The 25383-nt window shown below is 39.7% G+C and overlaps 1 protein-coding gene across 4 annotated transcripts in view; it reads left to right on the forward strand.

Annotated features, from left to right (window-relative positions):
• CDKAL1 (CDK5 regulatory subunit associated protein 1 like 1) overlaps nucleotides 1-25383 on the forward strand; it is a 614486-nt gene that overhangs the window by 63592 nt on the left and 525511 nt on the right. The gene's annotated exons all lie outside the window — the stretch shown is intronic.

Below are 25383 nucleotides of genomic sequence, written 5' to 3' on the forward strand. Positions count from 1 at the left end.
TTTCCCATATTTAAGAGTTACGTTTGTTTATTGTGAAAGTGCAAACATCCACCCAAGTAGAGGGGATAGTTGAGTGAGCCCTCTACAGCTATCAACAGGTTCAGTAATTAAGATTTATCTTTCTTTCAGTATTTGTTTCTGCTGAGGAATTTTAAAGCAGTCCCAAATACATTATTTGACTCTTTTATATAACTTTTGCCCACAACTCTAAAAATACACATATTTTTAAAAATAAGTTAAATATTTGACTTTTTAATTTCAAATTCAAGAGAAAAAGCATTTGAGGCTAATATTTGCTGTCTCTGTGCTTTTCTTAGTCATCCGTTGCTTCAGAGGGTGATGTCATATTAGCCCTTTGGTTGTTTAGTGTTGAATCATCATGAAGTTCTCATCCTGGACTGTTTTTTTTTTTTTTGAAGAGCCTGGATCTGTGTACCATGGGTATTGAGATATTTTTATTAGTGTAGAGGTGTTCCGATGATTTCACTAGTGGGCTGCATAATGACCAGTCTGTGTGTAGGGTATGTGAATAATAAAATTGTAAATGGCAGTTAAATATAGCCAAATGTATGGATGAGAGCAAGGGAGTGATACATAAGCAGTTAAGCTACATCTTAATCTGTTTTCTGACACTGTATGCTGCTGCTGCCTGAAATGGAACTTGAGAATCAGGGCTTCAGATTGTGTGGCCCATTTGACTCTAGAGTCCTATCACTAGCGTTAGTGCTGCTTCGGGTGTGTCAGTTTCATATGAGAAAGTACACGTCCCCAGTGCCAGATGGGTACAGATGTTTTACATAACTATAAATTTCAGTTTACCTTATATTTGTCAGATATCATGGCTAGAATGTTCCCTTTCAGTTTAATCTTAAAACTGAACTAGCTTCATAGAGCTTGTTCTTAATAATTCAATTATATCCTCAGATTTACTTCCAAAAGCAGCTTCAGAAACTTAAAACATTACCTCACAGTATAAAACTTTTGGAAATGATAAGCCATTTTTATCAAATAGCCCTGATATTCAATATGATTCACCAAATATCTTACTGTGATATAAAATGAGTTTGGAATTTAGTTAGCATTTACACATTTCATATATCCAATTTGACTAGGAATTCTTCCTTTTTTTTTTTTTTAAGATTTTTACCATTTCTTGATTTTCTTTAGTTTCACTGTGTTTTATATGCCTTGTTAAAATCTGTTACTGTCTAGTGAGCCTCATAGATATTTGACTAGTGAGGTCTTCCAGAGCCCTACAACTCCCGGAAATGATCTGAGGAGGCACTTTTTCATTTAGGTCATTGATTTTTACTCTCTAGTCATTTGATTGAATGAAAATAAACTCTGCATATTCTTAAGCTTTTAAATATCCCCTTAACTTCTGTATGTGTTCAGCTGACTTGGAAAGGTTATAGCACAATCTCTTAATGAATAATTTACTGGAAGTCTAATTACCACCTCTCTTATTTGACTTGAATAAACTGTCTGAAATCTTCTTTTTACCCTATGGCAAATTATCTATGGCAGATGTACTCTGTTTTTCCATGTTAGACAGAATTTCTTGTTTTCTTCTGGTAGGTTTTTGTTTCTTATTACATACGTGCTGGCTAAATAAAACAGAATATGGGCTGAAAACCTTACTTTTCTACATATAAAAAAACCATACTTTGTATTTGAAGAAAAAACAAACACAAATCCTCAATCTGTTTGAGGGAAATGGTAAAAATCTCAAAGTGGTATCTAGGCACTGTGTATTTAACAAGATAGCTTTTCAGTTTTTATAAATACTAACCTTCTTTCAGAACTACTAAATTCAGAATTATTGAAAATAATTATTAGTCCAGATCCTTAAAGAAATTAAATGTTTGTGCCATCTCTTAAGCTTCAACAGTTTGCTTCACAGTTTGCTGTATCTTGTCCTCGTAACAACTTTGCGTATATTGTCTTTAATTTCGACAACAAATCCACAAACTGAACATTATCCCCATTAGATGAAGAAACTGAAGCTCTAGAGGTTGTCATTGCCATTCACACTACTAGTATATGAAGCAGTGAAGATTCAGAGCTACAGTTCTGAATGCAAAGTTCTTAACTTTTCTACATTTGATGGTTTCTATCGAATTCGTGAAGATGACAAAATTCGGTAACACTCTGACATTTATTGTACTTTTATTCCCTGTCTATCTAAGGGGTAGATTGGAGAACTTTAAACTTTGAAATAGTGAATATTTTTTCTTAATAGGCTTTTTTGGTGGACAGTTTTAGACTTAAAGGTTAAACATATGGTACAGCGTTCATATATATGCCGCCACTCCCCCATACATTACCTGTTATTAACATATTAATATGGTATATTTATTACAATTAGACGGCCAATACTGAAGCATTTTTTTTTTTTTTTACTAAATCCAGATGTAGGTTGCCAGGCTCCTCCTCTTTAGACCAAGAGGCCGCCGCTCATCTCTGAGGAAACTCCTCTGAAGAGATAGAACAGAAACCAGTCTATATCTGATTTTTGGCTAGGAAGTATATGCAGTCAACATTTATGTTGGTAAGAGATTACTGCTAGCCACAAAAAATGAATATCTCAGTTCAGTCACTCAGTCACGTCTGACTCTTTGAGACCCCATGGAGTGTAGCACACCAGGCCTCCCTGTCCATCACCAACTCCCAGAGTTTACTCAAACTCATGTCCATTGAGTCGGTGATGCCATCCAATCATCTCATCCTCTGTTGTCCCCTTCTCCTGCTTTCAATCTTTCCCAGCATCAGGGTATTTTCAAATGAGTCAGTTCTTTGCATTAGGTGGCCAAAGTATTCGAGTTTCAGCTTCGGCATCAGTCCTTCCAATGAATATTCAGGACTGATTTCCTTTAGGATGGACTGGTTGGATCTTCTTGCAGTCCAAGGGACTCTCAAGAGTCTTCTCCAACACCACAGTTCGAAAGCATCAGTTCTTCGGCACTCAGCTTTCTTTATCTCAAGTTAATGATTTTAGTCTTTTTCTGTGTATGGGTAGATGCAGGAATCTGGAGTCAATGAAATTCTTCCTGAGGTAGGCTTCTAACTATCTATGGAGCTAGTTCATCCAAAACAGAGAGTGCCTTATCCTCTTTTTTTCTTTTTCATCCTGAATTGCTCTAGGGTGCACTGTCAGTCAGCAGCTGCAGTGGCTTCCCACTTCACAACACCCCTTGTTCTTCTTTGTTCATCCCCAGAAGCATCCATTTCTCTAGGGAGCCCTGGTTCCTTTTACTGGAGAGAGGTGTTTGAAACCAAGGTTGGGGTGCTGGGTATACTGGTTGCCAGTGCTTGTCATTTTCTTTAGACCATCTCTGATGGCAGATCAAGGAAATATATATAGGTACTCTAACCCATGTGTCTATACATATGTATAAATATTTCTATCTGTATCTATGTTAAACATGAGTTCTTATGTCTCCAACTCTAATTCAGTATAACTCTAATTTTTTAAGTAATTAAATTTTTTTTTTCTTTTACAAATTCATGGCAATTTTATCCTGTCCCATAATAGATACCCTCTTCTGGTCTTCAGCTTTGTTTGTTTAGCTATATTAGGTGGATTCATTGTTCACTCCCAGTTGTTTCCTGTAAGGACTTCTCCATTCCTGTGTCATTTTCATTCTTCTATGGACTGTATAGCTTTTTTAAACTCAAGTTGCTGCCTCCTCCTTCCCCAGTGTTTATGGATAGCTATATTTCCTAAGCTCTTACTCATATGTTTGAAATTGTATTTTAAATAAAAATTCAGTTCTATCAGTGAGATATTTGAAAATTTTATCCATTCACCTTTCATCTTCATAATATTTCTTTTATTTCTACATTTATTTATTTATTTATTGGCCATGAGACATGAGAGATCTTAGTTTCCTGACTAGGGGTCGAATCCACACCTCTTGGAGTGGAAGCGTAGAGTCTTACAACCATTGAACCATCAGGGAATTCCCTCATAGTTTCTGATTTTGAATAGATAATGGGGGCAAAAGAGTGAAGGATAACTCTGAGATGATGATTAAAATATTTTGTTTTCAGTTTTATATGTTTACTCTGCTTCCAGATGACATTTAAAAATTTTTTTATAGATTAAGTTTGGCCCTTCTCAGATTAGAATGCCAGTGGTATTTTTTTTTTTCTTTGTTAATTTTATTTTTTCTGTTTAGTTCATTCGGGGTTTGAAAAAGGTTCAGTGATTCTGTGTTAATCTGCCATCTTTTTCCTTGACCAGCACATTTTTTCTTGAAAGCCTTCCTTCTCTGGTTTGCTGCTTCCTCAAATTTACTATTTTCATTTCAGTATTATTGTGCCATCTAATTATTAATCTTAGCTGTTATCTAGTACAACTCTCAATTTTTTAAGAACTTAATCAGCTGTCATTTTCATGAGAAACTGACATTGATTTTTTTATACTAATATGAAACAGAAAGGAGACCACTTGGATTTGCCAGGCTTTTTCAATAAAATGTTTTTGTTCCTAAACATCTTTGTGGGGATTAATTGTATTGTTTTTATATGGCTTTTTGGTGAAGAAAAATGTGTATTAAAGTTGCTTTGTTGGTTAGTGAGCAGTGAAATATAAATCAATCTTATATTTCCAGAGCAAAGCTAACTTCTCTTCAAATAAACAGTTATAGACAAGTTTTGTTGTTGCTAAAATCCCATTCATTTTTTAGTAACAAAGAATTTTAACATTCCAGTGAAGTATGTACCCTGACTTTAGTGGAATAAGTTTGGAAAGATCTGAAGATAATTAGTATATAAGCTAACTTTATAAGCCAAGAAAGCAAAGAAGTTTATGTAGTGATCCATTTGGACTGTGGACAGTGGGGAGATGATACAATATTATAACAGCCTGCCAACTCACTTATTTTGTAACACTTAAGTTATTTACTGTATTAAAGGTTTTAAATTGGGATCTTTTACAATATACTTTCCCAAAAGGGAAATTGCTATGTTGTGTTCGGATCTTGTTAAAATGAAGTCTTATTACTGTAATTTACAGAAAGAGAGGTATACTGATTCAGAAAAAGAGAGGTAAACTGATTCAGAAATTTTTTTATCAAGTGCAAGCTGCTTACTGTATGTGTTTTTACAATTTAAATCAGGGTGGAGGTTAGTAATTAATAGGGAGATTTTGCTGATTTCTAAGTCATAGTGCCTGACATAAAGAAAAATAGTGCTGTGTAATGATGCGAAAGCTGAAACTCCAGTACTTTGGCCACCTGATGTGAAGAGTTGACTCATTGGAAAAGACTCTGATGCTGGGAGGGATTGGGGGCAGGAGGAGAAGGGGACAACAGAGGATGAGATGGCTGGATAGCATCACGGACTCGATGGACGTGAGTCTGAGTGAACTCCGGGAGATGGTGATGGACAGGGAGGCCTGGCGTGCTGCGATTCATGGGGTCGCAAAGAGTCAGACACGACTGAAACACTGAACTGAACTGAATAGACCCTTATTTTATTCCTGATATATTTTGAAGTGCTTTTACATACATTTGACAGCAGGAGTGTATAAGTGGTGATTAACGTTGAGAGTTTGGAGCCAGATTGCTCAATTCAAATCCTTGTTTTATCATTTGGCAATGTGTAACCTTGGCCGAGTTACTTACGCCCAGGTTCGTCATCTGTAAAGTGGAAAAACCATGTTCCTGTCTTGTGGAATTGTAAGGATTGAATGAATTTATGCATGTAGAACTCTGAGAATCTGGCACAAGAATGTGCTGAATAAGTAATAGTTATGATTTGTTATTTTTTTTTACATCTCATTTTAAAAAGGCATATTGGTTTATTCATGTGCTTTCTTTGGGAGATTGGAGAGTCTTTTATTTGCAGCTTATTGTGGAATTCTTTTCTTGAAACTAGTTCCTGTGAAGTTTCGGAGAGTTTACTACCTAATTCAAGGGGTTTGTTTTCAAAGTTTATGAGAAAGCATTTGGTGATTTGGGGTGACTGCTAGGGTGAGGGGCTGGTCAGCTCTTGGTTTAGGAATGGAGTAGTAGTAGTTAAGAGGTGAGACCCATGGAGATGGTCTCTTCTCTTCAGTCAGTGAAGAGGACTCATTAGGAAAAACTCATAGTATTTTGTCTGTTTTTGTAAGACTTTCCTTCTCTTTTGAAGATGCTAGTTGTTATCCTCTGACTCAGGAGTAGGCTAGGGAGGTAATAGTGTGTCCAGCTTCTGGGCAGGTAATAGGTCCTGCCTCTGATATACTTGGATCCCTACTTCTTTCCATCTTTATTCTGTCTCAACAGTTCACCACCACCCTAAGCTCCCCAAACTCACATGAAACTGGGCTATCATTTCAGATGAGAACCGAGGGCCAGACTTAATTTAAAAGCATCTATTTCCACAAATGAAGGGAATAGTAGGGGGAAAAAAGAGACACGAAAATCTGAAAAGTATTTCAAATTATAAGATGACTTAGTACTAAAATATGTACATAAAGTTCTATGTTTAAAATGCTGTGTAGTGTAATATTTTTGCATAGTTGATGGAAGCCAATTTTTGTTTGTTTTTAATTGACTTTGTTTTATTCATACCAACAACTGGTATTAGAGTAGGCTGTAGAACAGAAAGTTTCTTTGTAACAATGATTTTATTGAAACAAAATTCTGTCTCTAATGCTTATATACTTTTTGCATAGATCCTACTATTATGGTTTGTAAAAATATTCTCACCTTCTTCTTCATCTGTTTCCTGAGTAGTAGCATGATTTCCCAGAATACTTAGCACACTTAATTCAAAAAGACAATATTTGTCTTTGCTGTGGTTGCAGTGACATAAAACACTGACGCATTCTGGATAAAGATATTATGGACAGTTAATTCCTAGAAAAAATTATTTTCTTTTAAAGCTTTTTCTAAGAATAAAGTCATAGATATGATTGGTATCTGTTTTAATAACTGTAATCTAGAAATAGTTCCATATTCTATTCCACTTTGGCAAACTTCTCTTAAATATGTTGTAAAACTTTTATTTACATAAGTTCTCTTATCTATCAAATGTAAGAATGGCTGTTAGAGAAAATTTTATTGGTTAATTAATTTAGTGTGTAGTCAGTATGCATTCATTTTACTTTCTCGGCATTGGTTAGTTAGACAAGAATTCCAGGGTGTCTGTATTAGTCTAGAATGTTACCCACAGTTTCTCACCAGGGATATGTGTGAATTTCACTCAATTAATGAAAAGTTTTTAATGTCTTTGTGACTCATGACAAATTGCTGAAAATTGGGGCTTTCTAATGAGTCAAGTTATATAGGTAGTGTGTAAGATGTCAATATATTGCTGTAAGGTCCATTTTAATAAGTGTTTACACACATTTGACTTAAATGCACTCTGTGTATTTTAACTCTCTTAAGTGATTTGTAATATTTAGATCTATTTGCCCCATGAGATAAAGTAGAAGTAAGGCATTTAACAATCAATGAATTGCTTCTGGGTAGAACAGAACAAACAGATTTGGCTGTAGTGAAGATTATAAAATATCATCATAGAAGAAAATGTTGACTGGTAAGTTAAAAAAAAAAAAGTGAGATTTTATAAAATCGAAATCGGGAGACTCTACCCTCGTTTGACAAATCCTGCTTTCTTTTATTTTTTGGTTTAGGCTTAAAGCCATAGCACTGTCTCCCAGACCTATATTAATTGCGTTTCCTATTACCCAACTGTTACAGACCAATTTAGGATCTGTTTTCTTTACTGCAGTTGCTTTGCGCAGAGGTGGGGTTGAGAATGTGGATTGAGTGCTTTTTTTTTTTCCTGTTTCTTTTATTTTGTAATTATTTAACTTCTAACTTCATAGTTACTACCTTTTTTCTCCTCCTAGACTCACCGAGTTGGAGTAGTCTCTTTCAGAAGCCTCCCTTTATTGTTTTCTTCCTGATGCCTGTATTATATGCTGAACCTAGCTTCGTTGCTTTGTAACTGTGGGTTTTGGGAGATACCATTTTCCATTTGTCTCATTTTACAAATCAATCCTGCTAGAATGTAAGCTGGCTAGAAACAGGCTTAGACAAAATCTTGATCACTTTGTTTTCCCAGCACCTGGTAGAGTACTTAACACATAGTAGGCTCCTCAAGGGAGAAGGAAATGGCACCCCCGGCTTCCCTGGTGGCTCAGAGGTTAAAGCGTCTGCCTCCAATGCGGGAGACCTGGGTTTGATCCCTGGGTTGGGAAGATTCCCTGGAGAAGGAAATGGCAACCCACTCCAGTATTCTTGCCTGGAGAATCCCCTAGACGGAGGAGCCTGGTAGGCTACAGTCCATGGGGTCGCAAAGAGTCGGACACGACTGAGCGACTTCACTTTCACCTTCACCTCCAGTACTCTTGCCTGGAATATCCCATGGATGGAGGAGCCTGGTGGGCTGCAGTCCAGGAGGTCACTAAGTCAGACACGACTGAGCGACTTCACTTTCACTTTTCACTTTCATGCATTGGAGAAGGGAATGGCAACCCACTCCAGCATTCTTGCCTGGAGAATCCCAGGGACGGGGGAGCCTGGTGGGCTGCCATCTATGCGGTCGCACAGAGTTGGACACGACTGAAACGACTTAGCAGCAGCAGCAGACTCCTCAGGATACCTGTTGAATGAAAGATAGGAAATGAGATCCCAGAGAGGCTAAGTGAATATATGTGGAGAGTGTATATTATAACACATACTATCAAATTAATATCCTTTATAAAAGTGCTCCAGAAGGCTTTAGAAAGATGAGTTACTATGTGTGATGCAGTAGTAAATCATTATTCATATTTTAAAAGAATCTATTATTAGATAACATACGTTGTTTCTAGGTAGGGCTGCTTTATATTGTATATAACAAAACACCGAATCAGCAGTGGCGTAAACTAATGAGGATTTATTTTTCTTACATGAGGAGAAGTTTGGAGGCAGGTATGTTGCTGACGTTGGCTGAGCTGCTCAACAATGTCAGGTCTGTTCTGTAATTTTCTTGGCCTTTCCTTCATGGTTGCAAGATGGTTTCTCCTGCTCTAATATCACCTTTCTGTGTGGGGTGCCAAGAAAAGGGTATGGATTGACAGAAGTATCTGTCAGGAAGCCAAAAGCCTTTGTGAGACATCTCTCTTCATTTCACCAGGAAACCAGAAGCTGTCGGGAAACCTTGTTGCACAGCTGACTTTGCCCTAAGTGTTATGGCCAAACTGTTTCAAGTGGTCTCTGCTAACGGAAAGGAAGCCTGAAAAAGCTTTCCCAGCCTTTGGTAAAGAGGGAGGAAGGGAGAAAGTTTGGAAATAGGTATTGAGTTTGGTAACTGTTGTTTTTGCTTAGTCCCTAAGTCATGTCTGACTCTTCCGTGATTCTTTGGACTGTAGCCTTCCAGGCTCCTCTGTCCATGGGATTTCCCTGGCAAGAATACTGGTGTGGGTTATCATTTCCTTCTCCAGGGGATCTTCCCAACCCAGGGACTGAACCCACATCTCCTGCATTGGCAGGCAGATTCTTTACCACTGAGCCACCAGGAAGCCCCTTATTAACCATCAGTTCACTTCAGTCGCTCAGTCGTGTCCAACTCTTTGTGACCCCATGGACTACAGCATGCCAGGCTTCTCTGTCCATCACCAACTCCCGGAGCTTGCTCAAACTCATGCCCATCGAATTGGTGATACTGTCCAACCGTCTCATCCCCTTCTCCTCCTGCCTTTAGTCTTTCCCAGCATCAGGGTCTTTTCCAATGAGTCAGTTCTTTGCATCAGGTGGCCAAAGTACTAGAGTTTCAGCTTCAGCATCAGTCCTTCCAATGAATATTCAGGACTGATCTCCTTTAGGATGGACTGGTTGGGTCTCCTTGCAGTCCAAGGGATTCTCAAGAGTCTTCTCCAACACCACAGTTCAAAAGCATCAGTTCTTCGGCGCTCAGCTTTCTTTATAGTCCAACTCTCACATCCGTACATGACCATTGGAAAAACCATAGCCTTGACTAGTCGGACCTTTGTTGACAAAGTAATGTCTCTGCATTTTAATATGCTGTCTAGGTTGGTCATAGCTTTTCTTCCAAGGAGCAAGCGTCTTTTATTTTCATGGCTGCAATCACCATCTGCAGTGATTTTGGAGCCCCCCCGCCAAAATAAACTCTGTCACTGTTTCTATTGTGTCCCCATCTATTTGCCATGAAGTGATAGGACCAGATACCATGATCTTAGTTTTCTGAATGTTGAGTTTTAAACCAACTTTTTTGGTGTCCTCTTTCATTTTCAAGAGGCTCTTTAGTGCTTCGGTTTCTGCCATAAGGGTGGTGTCATCTGTGTGTCTGAGGTTATTGATATTTCTCCCGGCAGTCTTGAGTCCAGCTTGTTCTTCATCCATAGTATTTGCAAAGTATATCACTTTGGTTAGCTAGAATCAAAACGCAGCCTTCTTATGACTGCAGTTACCTCCTCTCTGGGGAGATGACATACATCTACGTTATAGATCAGGATGTCTGCTTGACATGTAGTTTTCTTCATCGGCTCTGGTTGTAGCCGATGACTTAAAGCTAAAAGAGAAAATCTGCATCCTAGTATACTACAGTGGGTTAAGGAACAAGATAAATTCTCCCATTTAGGAAAGTGGGGAATTAGAAACTCACTGGTCCACAAACACAGCATACTCTGGAGGATATGAATATCAAAGGGTTCTGTTCTGGCAGTGAATTTAACTTCCTGAATTAATCTATCTGCTGCCCCATTTTATGTTTCCTGGGAGGATCTCCTCAGTCATAAAGGTCTTGTTTCCTATAGCTATCAGGAAGACTGACTCCTCCCACTCTCCTCTTCCTTTGCAAAATTGTTTGTGCTATTTTAGGGACTTTCTTTTTTCATTTAAATTTTGGAGTAAGTTTATCTATTTCTACCAAAAATTTTACTGGGATTTGATGGGAATTGCATTAAGCGTATAGATCAATTTGGGGAGTTTGACATCTTTACTATGTTGAATCTTCTAATCCATGAACATGGTAAGTCTCTCCAATGATTTGGTCTATTTTAATTTATTTCAACAAAATTTTGTAATTTTCAGCATACAGATCTGGTACATATTTCTCTTTTCTTAGATTTATACCTATTTCATTTTTGTTGAAGCACTTATAAGTGTTATTTTTTTGTTGATTTTTTTTTTACTTGTTAGTTGCTAGAATATACATGTGCGCTTGCTTTTTGTTTGTTGATTTTATATTCTGTGACCTTACAAAACTCGATTATTAGCAGTTTCTTTTGTAAATTTCTTGGTCTATTCTATATAGATAATCATATTATCTGCAAAAAGAGAAGGCTTTCTTTCTGATTTGTTTGCATTTCACTTTTTTTTCTTCATTGTGCTATCTGGACCACCTTGTGCTTTGTTGGATTTGAGAAGTGAGATGGGGCAGTTGCCTGGATTTTTGATCTTAGGGGGACAGAACTGTCTTGCACCATTAAGTGATGTGAGCTGTAGGAGTTTTGGTAGATATTCATTATCTATTTGAGGAAAATACTTTTTCTTTCTAGTTTTCTGAGTGTCTTTATCAGGAAAGGGTATGGATGACTTGTAGATACTTAAAAATGCTGTGAGGGGAAACTGAATTATTTTTTACTTGGAAATATGTTAGTGCATGAATAGCAGAATGATAAAGTCTCTTAGCTAATACATGTGGTACTTAACACACCAAAGACATAAGCATCTGGCTCTGAATCAACTTCACTTATTTCTCCATATTTACGGAAAGATTTATGAATATAATTACATGTGAATATTTTTCTCTTTAGCTTTTAAACTAGATATTCCCTTAATAAAGAGATTTACAAAAAACCTACTTTGTCATTATATTCGTTGGTCCTGCCAGACATTGTTCCCATAAAAATGATGCGTATTTTCCTGTCAGAGAAAAAATGCTTCTTTTGGATAGTCATGTTCCATGGTTTTTAGTGCCTTTCATTCTGTTGCAATTTTTTTTTGTGGCAGTCTTGTGTTCTCATGTTGTGGAACAGCCTGTTTTCTCTAGTTACTTCATTTCAAAAATAAAAAATAATGTTTGTAGAAAAGTTGTAGGAGCACTATAGAAAATCCTTTTCTTTTTCTAAGCTATTTGATAGTAAGCCATTCACTTGATGTCTTGTCACCCCCAAATACTTAGTGTCTGTTTCCTGTAAAGTTATTGTCCAACAAAAGCCAGAACACTGCGATCAAAAACAGGGAATTTGCTGTTAGGCTTCCTCGACATCTCCTCCTTGGCCCTCACACGGGTTATCCCCATAATGTCCTTATAGCAGGAGGATCTGCTTTGAAATTCTGTTTGCTTGTTTGTTTTATTTTTTAAAAATCTACTATTAAGTGGAGGATAATTGCTCTACAATATTGTGTCGGCTTCTGCCATACAACAACGTGAATCAGTCGTAAGTATACATATGTCCCCTCCTTCTTGAGGCTCCCCCGCCCCACCCCATCCCACCCTTCTAGGTTGTCTCAGAGCACCCCGTTGAACTCCCTGTGTGTTACACAGCAACTTCTCATTGGCTGTTTTACATATAGCGAGGCAGATGTTTCAGCACTTCTCTCTCAGTTCATCTCACCCTCTCCTTCCCCCACTCTGTCCAGAGTCTGTTCTCTGTCTGTGTCTCTGTTCCCGCCCTGCAGTTAGGTTCATCAGTACTGTTTTTCTGGATTCCATATGTACATCTGTTAATATGTTTGTTTTTGTGTTTCTGACTTACTTCACTCTCTATAACAGGCTTTAGGTTTATTCACTTCATTGGAACTGACTCAAATTCATTCCTTTCTATGGCTGAGTTATAGTCTGTTGTTTGTATGTATCACAGCTTCTTTGTCCATTCATCTGTCTGTGGACATCTGGATTGCTTCCTTGTCCTAGCTGTTGTAAGCAGTACTTGTGTGATCATCGGGGTACGTGTGTCTCTTTCAATTATGATTTTCTCTCCGCATATGCCCAGTAGTGGGATTGCTGGGTCAAACAGTGATTTTAGTCCTAGTTTTTTAAGGAATTTCCAAACTGTTCTCCTTAGTGGTTGTATCAATTTACATTCCCACCAACAGCACAAGAGAGCTCCCTTTTCTCTCCACCCTTTCCAGCATATATTATTTGAGGAGTTTTTGACGATGGCCGTTCTGAGCAGTATGAGGTGATATCGCATTATAGTTTTGATTTGCGTTTCTCTAATAATGAGCAATACTGAGCATGTTTTCATGTGTGTGTTGGCCATCTGTATGTCTTCTTTGGAGAAATGTCTGTGTAAGTCTTCTGCCCACTTTTTGATTTTTTTTCTTCCTCTTGGTATTGAGCTCCATGAGCTGCTTGTATATTTTGGATATTAATCCTTTGTCGGTTTCATTTGAATCATTTTCTGCCATTCTCAAGGTTGTCTTTTCATCTTGTTTATAGTTTCATTTGCTGTGCAAAAGCTTTTAAGTTTAATTAGGTCCCACTTATTTAATTTTGTTTCCACTACTCTTAAGAGGTGGGTCAAAGAGGATATTGCTGTGATTTATGTCAAAGAGTGTTTGCCTATGTTTTCCTGTAAGAGTTTTATAGTTTCTAGCCTTACATTTAGATCTTTAATCCATTTTGAGTTTGTGTATGTTGTTAGGAAGTGTTCTAATTTTGTTCTTTTACATGTAGCTGTCCAGTTGTATTCCTATATACTAACAGTGAAAAATCAGAAAGAGAAATTAAGGAACTAATCCCATTCACCATTGCAGAAAGAATAATAAAATACCTGGGAATAAACCTAAGGAGAGAAAAGACCTGTTTACAGAAAACATTGATGAAAGAAACCAAAGATACAAACAGATGGAGAGATATTCCATGCTGCTAGTTTGGAAGAAACTATACTACCCAAAGCAATCTGCAGATTTGGTGCAATCACTATGACTAATGGGGAAAAATGACTAATGACATTTTTCATAGAATTAGAACAGTTTCACAGTTTGTATGGAAACACAAAAGATCGCAAATAGCCAAAGCAATCTTAAGAATAATGGAGCTGGAGGCATCAACCTTCCTGACTTGAGACTGTACTACAAAGCTACAATAACCAAGACTCTATGGTACTGGCACAGAAACAGAAATCTAGATCAATAGGACCAGATAGAAAGCCCAGGGATAAACCCATGCATCTATGGGCACCTTACCTTTGCCAAAAGAGGCAAGAACATAGCACAGAAAAGTTGGCCTTTTCAGTAAGTGGTGCTGGGAAAAGTGGAATCACATTTTGTGTTGAGGGGTCACATCTCCTTAAGTCTCTTAATCTGGACCAGTTTCTCTTTCCTTGCCCTTTTACTTTTGTCATTTTTGAGGAGTACATTTGTGTTTGTCTGATGGTGCTCGTGAGTAGGTCCACATTCGGCGTCTTTGGAAGGACTGTCTTTAGAATCGACCCTCTTAGTGTACCCTGTCAGGTGACACCTGCCTTGGATTTGTCTCATTATCAAGGATGGATGACCTTACTTTGATCAGTTTGTTAAGGTGATGGAGGGCTATTTTTTTCCTGTTATGGTTAATAATGTATTTTGTGAGAAGGTTCTTTGAGCTATGTAAATTTCTTCTTCACACTTTTCCCCTCTCTCTAACTCCAGTACTCTGCACCTTGCTGCATCCTACAGGGCCGGCCTCCTCAGCCCTCTTGTAGCCTGGTGCACACCCTGTGAGCACACCCTCCTAACAGCTCACAAGGCTGTCCTCTTGTGCGGTCACCTCACACTGTTTATGCTCTGACAGCAGACACCTGCCTCGTGTGGCACCCTCCTCACCTCCCATGGGCTTGGGCACCGCAGACCAGGCTGCCCTCTGTGCACGTGGCCCTCTTACTGTGCTCCAGCTCTGGCACCCCGCTGGGCTGCCCCCACCCCCCACCCCACAATGCCCTTCTTCCTGGGCCCTGGGACCCTGGGCTGGGCTGTCTGCCTTAGTGGGTGTTACCACTTTGCTCAGACTCTGCCACTTGGTGTCAGGCCACGCTCCTTCATTTCTTGGCCATTGATACCCCATGCCAGTCACTCTCATCTTCCTGCTTGTGCTCTGACACTCCCTGCCTCCCGACCCCTGCCTGCTCGCTGGGCTCTGATACCGCTTCATGGCCACCGCCCACCTTCCCCAGCGCCCCCTTTGTTCAGTGCCCCTCATCGCCCTGTAGGAAATTGTATGGAAGGGCAGGGAGGGTGAGGGGTGCTCAGGTTTTCTCTTGTTACCCTCTTATCCAGTATCGTTGTTGCTTCCTCATCTCCTCTCTCTACTTCATAGCTCTTTTTTATGAGGAGTAGTTAGAGATAATTTATAACATTCAAAGTGCTCAATTTACTTTCTTTGGAGAAAAATAGATGACTATAATCTGTGATTCAGTGTGCAAATCTTAGCTGTTTTAAGTATCATGAAAGAAACAATCTCCCTACATGGGCATTAAGGCAACATCACCATTTCCCTCAAAAGGAAAAGCGATAGTTCCGATCACAAGTGCTTCAGTTCACCTGTTAGACACACATCCATCCTGGCCCTGCCTCCTGGCTTCCAGCTTAGGACGCCAGTCTGCAAGTCATGACATCTTTCTATCCCTGTTTCCTCATCCACAACCTGGGGATCATAAATACTTACCTGAGCTCTTGGAGCTCAGATGAGATAATGTGCTTGAAAGTGCTGTGCAGAGGGTAAAATGCCATGCAGATGTGGTTCTTCAGTTCTAATTTACTGCAGTCAAATGGGAATCTACAGGAAATTAAGTCAAGCATTTAAATTGCACTTGTGATTTCTAGGCAAATTCCCTCTGATTCATAAGGCAGGGAAGAGATCAGCATAGATTTTGCTTTTCGCTACCACTTTAAATCTATTGTTCTGTCAGCATTACTCAGTCATCTGGCAAACACTCCTCTTTTGAAGTCCTGCCCACCCATTCTGCCTCTGTGACACATTTCCACCTCCTTGATGATTTTTTACCCCTGGTGTACAGTAGTCCTCTTCACCACAGTGCCTGCTGTCTGTCACCCGTGGTGACCCCTGCATCATCGACCTTACATGAGTTCTGCGTTTGGCCTCATAGGAGTTTGTGGTGCAGTTGTGTTCTCACAGACCACTGGAGAGTATCTCTAAGTGAATGTATCTAATGCTGCAGTCACACGCTTTTCCTATGACCTGCTCCTCCCTACAGCTTCCATTTATGTTACTAGTGTCATGCTCTGCATGCTCCTTCTATGTTAGAAACCTTAAACCCTCTGTCATTTGCTACTATCTAATTGATCTCGGGTGGCCTGGGCCTCCAGTGGCTTGAAGCAGGGCTTTGGTTTCCTGCTGGAGATTGAGAGCACCAAATCCTAGCCACTAGACCAGTGTTCAGTGACAAGGCCTCGGCCCTTCAGCTTTGCAGAAAAATAACTCCCTGAAAGATGGAAAGTAGTGAAACAAGTAAAGTATTTATCAGGAGGAAAAAGAGTACAGTAAGTGTGGATAGAAACACAAGCAGACTCAGAGTTGCTGAGCTGCACCATTGTGGTAGTTTGATTTACTTTTATGGGGCATTTCTTCCAGGTTTCCTATGGCCAGTCATTTTGATTTGCCTGGTTCAGAGTCCACATTTGATGTCTTAAGATACCTCCCATGAGTGTACATGCATCTCTTAGCCAAGATCGATTCCATACCAAAGAGGCTTATGGGTAGAACATCAGCATCACTCCCGTTTTGACCTCCAAGGACCCTTTCTGTACTTGTGTGGTCAGGGAGGTCTCTTGACTTCAAGGATGAGGAATATGTGGTCTCTTGTCTCCCATCTGGGCAGGACCCAGCCTCCTCCCTTAGTTGTCCTCCCATTTTCAGATCCACAGGGAACGAACCTCCAGTTGCTTTACTCTGGTGGCACCCATCTACCTCCTATCACATCATCATTCACTAAGTTCTTTTGTTTTTGCAGAAACCTCTTTCTCACTTGAGCCTTCCTTTTCCTGTAATTAACAGCCTATCTCTGGCCCTTATTACCTAATCTCTGAGTTATCAAAATAGCCTTCTTCAAGGCCAGTGTCTGAACCTTGACATGCCAGGTCCCAGCCTGGGCCTCTGTTGAATAACTGGATGAAAAGGAACCTCAGGGCCAAAGCCAAGTCTCAGAGGGGCCAGCCCTTGCAGATGAGTCAGTAGGATGGTATAGAACACGTCTCCAGAGACCTTAGTTGAGATCAGGCTTGGGGAAGAAGCTCTGCCTTGTCAGGCTCAGACTCCTATCTGAAAGCCTCTAGAATTTAGGAAGACCTTATCTTTAGAACATAGTGTCATTATCTAAATGTAGCTCCAGTTAACACTTTGGCATGTTTCCTTCCAATTTATTTTTAATGCATAGTTTTTTTTTTTACTTTTTCTATAATTGTATGTATAAATTGCATAATGTCTATTAAATGGAAAACATTTCCCATGGTATTTTTACAAGTGCAACTGAAAAAAATGATTGGTGCATAGTGTTCCACAGAATGAAAAGTTGCTGCTATCTTTCTTCCTGTTAGAACAAGAAGATCCCTGGAAGAAATACTGGATTGTCTGTCAGAGCCTGACCCCAGCTTCTGTTGAAAGCAGTATTTCTCTAGTATTGCTGACAAAAACCACTCTCTTTGCCTCCAAAGTTTGGTCTTGATGCAAATTCATTAACTATCTTGATCTTTGCTGCTTTGCTTATTTTATTTGTTCATCCACATGCCTCCCCTTTCCCCTCCTATTTTCTCTCTCTCTCCCAGCCCCACCTTCGCCTCTTTGCCTCTCACTCCCTCCTTCCTCTACCACTCCCTTCCCCTCCTCCCTTCTTTCCATCCATCCACAGTAAGAGCATGTTCTCTTCTAAGTCCCGAGCTTGGCTCTGGGGATTTAAAGATAAATAGACAATTGAGGGACTTCTTCTAAGGGAGACAGATGCTTATGACTCTGCCAGGTTGTGTCCCAAGCTCATTTGGGTGCACATGGAGGGCAATGCCTTGCTCTTTCTGAAGAAGGTAGAGAAGGCTTCCTGGGGTGGTGACTTGTACCCGAACTGTGAAAGGTATCACCTGGTGGATATTTGGGTTTTTCCTACTTTTTGTCTATTATAGATAATGCTGCTGTGGACATTGATGTACATGTTTTTGTGTGGACATATATTTTTATTTCTCTGAGATCTACACCCAAGAAAGGAATTTCTGGATCATATAATAACTCAATACTTAACAATTTGAGGAATTTCCAGACTGTTTTCAAATTAGCTGTATAGTTTTCCATTCTGATCAGCAGTATATCATGGTTCTAATTTCTCTACATCCTCATCAAGGCTTGTACTTATTTTTATTATAGTCATCCTAGTAGATGAGAAGTAACTCCTCGTAATTTTGATTTGCATTTTCCTGATGACTGTTGATGTAGAGCATCTTTTCATGTGATGAGTTATTTTTATATCTTTGGATAAATGTCTTATTGAGAGCTTTTGCCTATTTTAAAATCAGATTATTTGCCTTTTTATCATTGAATTATAGTGATATTTTATTGTCTCTAGTGTTTTGAAGCAAAACTAATACCACTTTGCTTTTGACTTTTAAGTAGAAAATGACTCAGTCAAAATTTTGAACCACCTAAAAAGAAAGAATTTAAATCTGAAAAATAGATTGGGAGATGGGTATCAATACTAATTTCCAAAAATAACATTCATAGGTTCCACAAGTCGAATGCTATTAAGTGGTCATATTATTTTTATCAAGCTGCTTCTGCCTATTTATGTGTACTGCCTTGCCAGCTCAGCTGCTCAGTCGTGTCTGACTCTTTGCAGCTCCATGGACTGAACCCCGTTAGGCTCCCCTGTCCATGGGATTCTCCAGGCAAGAATACTGGAGTGGGTTGCCATGCCCTCCTCTGGGGGATCTTCCTGACCCAGGGGTTGAACCTGCATCCTCCTGCATTGACTTCTTTAGTACTGCACCACCTGGGAAGCCCCACTGATGTGCACTGGTGTCAGAGAATTAAAGACTCCTCTCAGAAAGTCCCCAGCTGCTGTGACAAATGGGCAACATTTTCTAATAGTTCTTGCCCAAATAGTCCCTTAAGGCCATTGTTTTTCTTCTCTTTATCTCAAATTGGTCAAACACATTTGTAACTTCAGAAAGTGATACTGTGATTTGGGGATATTATTTATGCATATCTGTCAGTCAGTTGAACAGCAATTATTGGATGCCTGCTTAGGTATATGGTTGACTCACTGTTTTTCTTCAGGGGTCATACTCAAAATATCTAACATTGGTGTGGTGTGGGCCTTAGCAAATCAGAATGGAGACTGACTCTAAAGTACTTCACTCACAGTTTCATTATTTCAGCCATAGATCCTTTATATTCTTCTTCTTTGTGTTTTGAAATCTAGCAAACCTATGCCTAGTCCATAGCTTTTTTTTTTTCTTTTTTTCTTTTTGATCTGGATCTTTCCTCCTTTGGTAGTTTCATGTATTTTTCTTTTGACTGACAAATTGATAACTGTTTTGGCCCAGTATGTTTGCTGGGTGTTAAAATTGGAGGTAACTCTTGTATTAGAAATAATAATATTCAGCAGATATCGTAAACTTCCGTTCAAGGATATACTTCTGCATTCTAAAATTGGTCATGGAAGTGTACTATTCCAAGCAGAGTTATCAATTGCTGACCAGTTGAGGATTGTATATAATTTGAGTGGAAACCAAATGTTTTGCGAATTTGCTCATGAGTGGTTTCTCTAGGCCATGAAGATTTATTCCTCAGCTGAATAGAACTCTTTGAAGTATACCATTTAAAAAATATTTGAATCAGGAAGAAAAATTTTCATGGAATACATGACTGTAAAGATATAATCGGACTAGTTGGCTGCTCCAAAAAGCCATCTTTTCATTGTCCCTGCGCCTAGCTCCCTGCACACCGCAGCTGTAGGTTGGTACACCTCCTCATCAGATGTGGACTCAGGTGACTGTGCTGCCGGAGTCCGTGAACTGGGCTTTCTCTTTAGTCTGGTGCACCGGATATCCAGTGTGCCCCACCATGTCAGACGCCGCTGTGGACACCAGCTCTGAGGTCACCGCCAAGGACTTAAAGGAGAAGGAGGAGGTTGTGGGGGAGATGAAAAGTGGGAGAGGTGTACCCACAATGGGAAGGCTCGTGAGGAAAGTAGGGGGCAAGAGGCTGCCAGTGAGGTAGAGCAAGGCCTAGAGGAAGGAAGTGTTGGTGAGGAAGACGGTGAAATGAAGATGAGGAAACTGAGGCAGCTGCAGGCAAAAGGGCAGCTGAAGGGAAGTGGGATGACGATATTGACACAAGAAGACAGATGAGGATAACGAGACAACAAAAAAGGAAAAAATAAAAAAGGCCACCCTGAGCCATTCATTTTCCACTTCCTTTCTTAGAATCTCAGCAACATGATTACGTTGGCGGGGGGGGGGGCGGGGGGCGAGGCTGTCGCCTCGTGGGCAGAGCCACCCGAAGGTGATGCATGCTCTCTCCACCATCCAACAAACCCACAACACAAATCTGCAATAAGAGAAGGAAAAAACCCCCATTTTCCAGGCATGTCCTGCTTCTTAAAAGTGGCATAGAAGACAAGCTTATAGTTACCAAGGAGGAAAACCAGGGTGGGAGGGGTAAATCAGGAACTGGAGATTAATGTATACACACTGTTATATGCACAATAGATAATCAACAAGTGCCTACTGTATAGCACAAGGAGCTATATTCAGCATCTTGTAGTAACCTATAATGGAAAAGAATCTGAAAAAGAGTACGTTTATATTTATTTCAACCCTGAATATTCATTGGAAGGACTGAAGTGAAGTTCCAATAGCTTGGCCACCTGATGTGAAGAGCCAACTCATTGGAAAAGACCCTGATGCTGGGAAAGACTGAGGGCAGGAGGAGAAGGAAGTGACGGAGGATGAGATGGTTGGATGGCATCACCGACTCAATAGACATGATTTTGAGCAAACTCCAGGAGATAGTGAAGGATAGGGAAGCCTAGCATGCTGTACTTCATGGGATCTCAAAAGAGTCAGACAAGACTTAGAAATGAACAACAATATATATATTTGTATAACTGAGTCACTTTGATGTATACCTGAAACTAACACAGTGTTGTAAATCAGCTCTACGCCAATTTAAAAAAAGTGCTTTTGAAAGGAAGCACTTGTTTGTATTTTTAATTTGGATTTTTATCTTTAAACATACTGTTAGAGTTTAGCCATTTTTAATGATTGTGGGTGACCAAACCAACCTTTGGAGTGTTCTCCTTCCTATTTCTGACTTGACTTGTTGAGTGACCAATTCCTTCTAATTTCAAAGGAGAAAAAAAAACTTGGTTTAAAAAAACCCCACAAAAAAACAACAAAAGCATTCTTATTCCCAGGATGCTGGTAAACTTTTCTGTGTATATATGTAACTGTACTCTAAGTAGTTTTATGAGGTGATTTTTTTTGTCTATGAAGTTGTTTATTTTTTTGCCTGTTTGTGTGAAACGTTGTTCAAAAATAAACTGGAATTGTATTTTACTGAGTCATTTTTTAAAAAAAGATACAGTTGTATATATTTTTTAACAACTCTATTTTCTGGTTTGCAGCAAATTTTCAATAATGACTTATTTTCTCCTTACCAAAATATAGTTGCAAATAGCTGCCAATAGTATGTATCTTGTTTACCAAGTTTTCACTGTCCACATACATAGATTATCCATGATAATCTAGTGAAGACAAAAACAGCTCTTGCTTCCCTTTGGTTCGTTGCTAGTTTTCATAGTTACCTTAATGGCAGCCATAGGGAGGGACAAGCCTGTGCCGTGGTCCAGGTGACTTAAACAAGAGTGTTGGCTGTGGAGATAAAGAGCAGACAAATTCACATTGTTTTGGAGGTAAAATCCTTTGGAAGTTGTTGGATTTGCTGTGGGAGAAGATGAGGTGAAAGAAGCATCAGTGATGATTCCCAGGTTTCTGGTTTCAGCATCTGGCTACATAAGCCATGAAATTGAAAGACTCTTGCTCCTTGGAAGAAAAGCTATGACCAACCTAGACAGCATATTAAAAAGCAGAAACATCACTTTTCTGACAAAGGTCTGTATAGTCAAAGTTATGGTTTTTCTGGTAGTCATGTATGAATGCGAGAGTTGGACTATAAAGAAGGCTGAGCACTGAAGAACTGATGCTTTCAAACTGTGATGCTGGAGAGGACTCTTGAGAGTCCCTTGGACTCCAAGGAGATCAAGTTAGTCAATCTGAAAGGAAATCAACCCTGAATATTCATTGGAAGGACTGATGCTGAAGCTGAAGCTCTGATACTTTGGCTGTCTAACGCAAAGAGCTAACTTGTTGGAAAAGACCCTGATGCTGACAAAGACTGAAGGCAGGAGGAGAAGGGGTCGACAGAGAATGAGATGGTTGGATGGCATCACCGACTCAGTGGACATGAGTTTGAGCAAACTCCGAGAGACAGTGAAGGGCAGGGAAGCCTGGCCTGCTGCAGTCCATGGGATTGCAGATGGTTGGATATAACTTAGCGGCTGAACAACAACAAGTGTCATTTATAGAGATGGGGAATTCTGGAAGAGGGTAGAGTCAGTCGTTTGCCTGTTTGCTCTAAGATTCAGTTTCCTGACTTCTGTCCTCTGTATTGCGGGGAACTGCAATGGCAACCCACTCTAGTACTCTTTGTCTGGAAAATCCCATGGATGGAGGAGCCTGGTAGGCTGCAGTCCATGGGGTCGCTAAGAGTCGGACACAATTGAGTGACTTCACTTTCACTTTTCACTTTCATGCATTGGAGAAGGCAATGGCAACCCACTCCAGTGTTCTTGCCTGGAGAATCCCAGGGACGGGGGAGTCTGTCTGTGGGGCTGCCTGTCTGTGGGGTCGCCCAGAGTCGGACACGACTGAAGCGACTTAGTAGCAGCAGCAGCATTTCACAGTCTCCTTGCCTTTTGGTGTTTGTGGTTAGATTTGGCATGTAATGGGCACTGATGGACGCCTAGCAGATGGGAGTAGGGATGAGGTAGGGTTGTTCCTCCCTCTCTTTTCACTCTGGGTCGGGTCCCAGGAAGTAGGTGGTTTCATTCCTGTGGCTTCAGTCCCTATCAGAGGGCTCTTCCTTTGCTTGCGGTCCTAGTTTCCGATGGGCAGCTCCTGTTGTTGCTCTTGCTGCTGCCAGTGGTGAGATGCAGCTTCTGGGCTCTTCCAGTGGGTCCCTCTCGCCCCTGGGCTGGTAACAGTTTCCTAATGTTACTCAGCTCCTGGTTACTTCACCTTCCCCATTTGGTGACTTGGCTTCTTCATTGCCTATGTAACCACACTTCTGTATTAATTATTCTTTATCTTAATGCCTAGAGTGGTTTTTGTTTTCCTAACTAGAACCTTAAGAATACAAGGGTGAAAATTTGTGAGTTCAATTTCGGAAATGGTCGGTGTTGAATTTAATATTTTTCCGGTACGTTCCAGTGGAGATGTTGCTAGATAAGTTGGATGATGAGTTCAGATGGATGTTTCAACTGGGAATGTAAGTGTGGATGCCACTCTCAGTGTGCTGGCAGTGTTTAACACTGTGAGAAATACAGTTGGAAACATCCAGTGAGCAGATGACAAGGGAACCAAAATCTAGGCTTTAAGTCTACTTCGTGGAGGACAGATGGGGAGGGATAAAGTAAAGTAGCTGAGGAGGTAAGAGGAAAACAGGAGAGGGATGCTCTTGACAATGGAAGAGAGTGTTTGACGGCATGGTGTGCGGTCTTGTTGTGTTTGGTTATCCGTTTCCTTGATGAAAGAAGTTTGCAGGAAATTGAGAGTGGCTGAGTGGTGGAAGAGTGACTGGGAGGTAACAGTATAGCTGGTGCACAGAGACAGTTCTTTCCAGGTATTTGACTGTGGAAAGGAGTGTAAGAAACGGGAAGATAGTGGGATGATTAAGACAAACTACATTTTGTAAAATTGCTCTTTTTTTTTTCCTTTGAAAATACTGAAGTTTTGAATAAGTTCAAAAATTTTAAAAAGTTATACAAGGAAAATATCTTCCTCTTGTCTCCCATCAATCCCGTTCCAGTCCCAGCCATTGCTATTCATTTTTTATACACATGCCCCCAAATTTCTGATGCAAATACAAGCAAGTGTAAATATATATTGTTGATTTCCAGTGGTGGCATAGTATCTTTATTATTTAGTTTCTTATTTTCTTTGAACCATATGTTCTGTACATCTTTTTACTTTAGGACTTTGAGATTATTCTTTTTTCCTCCTATTTTAAAGCATCTTTATAGTAGTTTCAATTCTGCATATACTAATACCCCTTTAGCTGGTCATCTTTTGCTGTTACAAATAATGCTGCAAGGAATGACTTTACACCTGTGCAAATATGTTTGTCATAGGCTAAATTCATGGAACTTCTCAGTCCCAGGATATGCATTTGCTATTTTCAGAGATAATGTCAAGTTGCCTCTATGGATGATGGTCTAGTTTGTAACCTCTACTATGCATGAGAGTTCCTGTCTCCTCATAGTTACACCAGCTCAGTGTTTTATCAAGCTTTGGGGCTTTTGACAATATAGGAAGTGAAGAAAAATGGTACAGGTATAGTTTTGTTTTGTTTTTGGTGCAGTTTTACTTTTCATTGATTAAAAATGAGATTGAACATCTTTGTTGAAGAGCCTTATGTGTTTCTTCTTTCATAAACTCTGTTCGTATTCTATGCCCTTTTTTTATCCAATTAGATTTTGGTTGTCTCAGATTTGAATTTTACATACTAGGCCTGAGGGCCTAAAAGCTCAGTGGCAGGAACATAGCATATAAGGTGGGCTTTGGACAGAGGGATTGGAACCCAATCATGCAGTGCTCCGTAAAGTCCATTTGGTATGTATATTGCTGCTTAGTTAAGAAGCCTGTTTAAAATAGGCTTTGAAATAGGGATTCTTTGGACACAGTTACTTCTGAAGTAATTGTGTGTTAGGATCAGCAGAACAGTTTAACCTGGAAAGAGGATGGAGGAATATTAACAGTGTTCTGTAAAAGGACTGTCTAGCGTTCTGATTCATACAGGTCTATTTACCTATATAATTAATTTTCAATGGTTATCGGTAGAGTTTTGCCAACTCTTATTTCTCATTTAGAAGAGAAAAAAAAATGTTCTTTTCCCTTCATACAGTAAACAGGGTTCAAGCTGACCCTTGGCTTCCTCATCTTATTTCTGCAAAATGCTCAGCAGGAGTATTTTATTTTATTTTTAAATTTTTATTTTTACTTTATTTTACTTTACTGTATTGGTTTTGCCATACATTGGCATGAATCTGCCACAGGTGTACATGAGTTTCCAATCCTGAATCCCCCTCCCACCTTCCACCCCATATCATCTCTGGATCATCCCCATGCACCAGTCCCAAGCATCCTGTATCCTGTATCGAACATAGACTGG

The sequence above is a fragment of the Oryx dammah genome, unplaced genomic scaffold, assembly GCF_014754425.2.
Source record: "Oryx dammah isolate SB20612 unplaced genomic scaffold, SCBI_Odam_1.1 HiC_scaffold_11, whole genome shotgun sequence".
In the NCBI taxonomy this organism is placed as follows: domain Eukaryota; kingdom Metazoa; phylum Chordata; class Mammalia; order Artiodactyla; family Bovidae; genus Oryx; species Oryx dammah.